At 40.2% G+C, this 2,500-nt stretch overlaps 1 protein-coding gene across 2 annotated transcripts in view; it reads right to left on the bottom strand.

Moving 5' to 3' along the window:
- Window positions 1-555, bottom strand: part of LOC137980144 (uncharacterized) — a 22,060-nt gene extending 21,505 nt beyond the window's left edge. For both annotated transcript variants that reach the window (XM_068827514.1, XM_068827515.1), the window contains exon 1: window positions 500-555. The gene's annotated coding sequence lies outside the window, so the exon portion shown is untranslated. The remainder of the gene's footprint in view (window positions 1-499) is intronic.
- Window positions 556-2,500: the final 1,945 nt, after the last annotated feature.

The following is a 2,500-nucleotide window of genomic DNA, read 5'->3' as shown; positions in this document are numbered from 1 at the left end:
ATATTTTCCGAAAATTGACGCTGAATCGTTACGGTACTGCCAGCGATTTCTGAATGTCGTCGCAACTCTCTTGGTTGGGATAGCTTATCGATTAGAAGGTCTAAACAAGAGACCTAAATGTACACAATTTCGTTTCAGCTTTATATCTCTGTGATATTTATCTCAGCTGTAAAATTTTGAGAAGAACCCAACAGTGTCACATGAAGTTCTCATTGATCAAATCAGCAAGCTTTAGAAGCTTGGAATTGTCATCCGAGCTTCCTTCAGCATGACAGGAATCAAGCTTTAAAAGGAAGCAGCCACAATCCATTCAGTATAAACAAGGTATCACGACTACAAAATATTCGTTTACTTCTCAGCTCACTGACGATTTTATGTCAGTAAGATACTCTCTCCGCTAATAGCCGGACCAAAATTAAACCGAAACACATCATTTTCTGTTTTGCAGACTACTTCTCTGGTCTCAAGAGGAAAAGGACATTCAAAGAACCTATCTTACCTGTTTTTTTCAGTGGAAATGACGACGTCCCTTTTCTGCTTCGCTGGCAAGTTTCGTTTCCGTGAAAAATAACCGGAAACGCGATACAAATTTCGTGGAAGAACGGAAGAACGTAATTTTGCCACTACATGAGTGACAACACCGGACCACTATATGAGTGCCTACACCAGGTAGTTACCGTAATTGAGGTCCCATATAAAAGCCGCTGACCAGATTTCGTTGTTACATACCTGGAGAAACGGGCGAAAGGGCAACTGAAGAGGCCCTTTTCTCGAACGGTCCCGAAACTTAACGGGCCATTTTCGGGTGTCACAATTCCCTTTGTATCTTAACAGCGGAGAGGATTTAAGTCGGCAAACTTCACGGACATTTTGCTTTTTATTACCTTGAAAACATGTTAAAGGGGCAGTGTCTGCGATGGCATGCGCAGTATTTTTCAATCGGAGATTTTAACAGACGTTATTATTTTTTTTTTGGCTTTTTCTGTTTAAGTTTGGACTAAATACGGCTTTAGAAAAGCACTAAAATGCATATTTATCAATTATCGATGATTTGGAGTCCAAGAAATAAAATCGAACACAAATATGATGCCATGTTTGTTTTCTGCGTGACAGCTGAATTCAGTGAAGTGTATAACCGGGAACACTGTCGGCGGTTCAAGCACTCACACATAAATATTTTTTTTCTCTGCGATAAACCGGACATATTATCGAGATTAAAATGCCATTTCAAAGCCGAAAGACAGTGCATTTATTTCCAAGAGACGACTTTGAAGTCGAAAGACGATAAGCAACGAAAAAATTCAGCCGTGTTTTACTCACCGCTTGCGGTTTTGTAATAGACCATTTTACAGTTGTGGCTAAGTTAACAGGCCTAACAATGGAAGCGAGGCTCTTGGTGACTCTGTTTTGATACAAACCTTCATGCTTTTGTAATGTTAATATGGACTAATTAGCGTTACAACAACACAATTTACATGATAAAAGCAGTGAGGTCTGTATCAATGCAAGGTCACCGGCAGCCTCGCAGCCATCCATAGGCTTGGTCGCTGAGCAAACAACTGTAAAATGGCCTATTCCACACTAACTATGATAATTCATGCAACTAATAAACACAACCAGTGCCGTTCAGTTCCTCTGATCTAAATGCAGCTTTTTTCTTCAAAATATTCAAATAGACAATTTAGAGCGAAGATAGTAAATGTGTTATCAACAAACGACGATGTGGTGGTCTCTGACATGTAAGCGACTCGCTAGAAATTAAATACGAAGATGGACTTCGATCCTTGGTAATAGTGAAACAGCTTGCGCTTCCATTACACCATACGTCGAATTTCTCATGAATTCTCGTCTTAAAAAAATTCTCTTCAACAACGTAAATATAGTAAATTTGTTTCTGAACGCCACAGGATATTAGGTTCACTAAAGTGACCACGGACGGCTTTGATTGTGTAAGATATTCACACTCCACACACTCCTTTGAAAAAGTTGGCAAACTTTTTCAAAAAAAATTGGCATACTGTCACGCATGCGCCATCGGTGACACTGCTCCTCCTGATTAAGCGGCCCGTAATCAAAGTCCCGAAATAATTGCAGAATAATATTGTAAATCAATTTTCTATTAAGCGGTCACCTCTATTAAGCGCCCGCGGCCACCTTTTGCCCGTCCCGATGAGAGTTTTCCTAATGTTTTCACCTCTATTACACTTAGTTTGGCTCTTCAGCGGCAGACTTCCTTGCACATTATTTATAAATTAATCATCAACCCGTAATGCAACGTTTTAGTTACAGACGCTACCTCCTCTTCAGGTTAAAAATCAACTCAAGGAGGGATTACGTTTTTTCAAACGTTGGCCGTGTAGCATTTACATTTCAACAGACTTACCTGGTTAGAGTGTGACGGTGAAGTGCTAAGTATATACCCCATATGAACCATGTGAGCGTTAGCCCTACTGATGCAAATGGGCCCACACAATGACAGAGAAAAACTTTGACCAGGGTG

The sequence above is a fragment of the Montipora foliosa genome, chromosome 12, assembly GCF_036669935.1.
Source record: "Montipora foliosa isolate CH-2021 chromosome 12, ASM3666993v2, whole genome shotgun sequence".
Classification (NCBI taxonomy): domain Eukaryota; kingdom Metazoa; phylum Cnidaria; class Anthozoa; order Scleractinia; family Acroporidae; genus Montipora; species Montipora foliosa.
The sequence above is the reverse complement of the archived record's forward strand: the minus strand, read 5'-3'. Positions and strand labels throughout refer to the sequence as shown.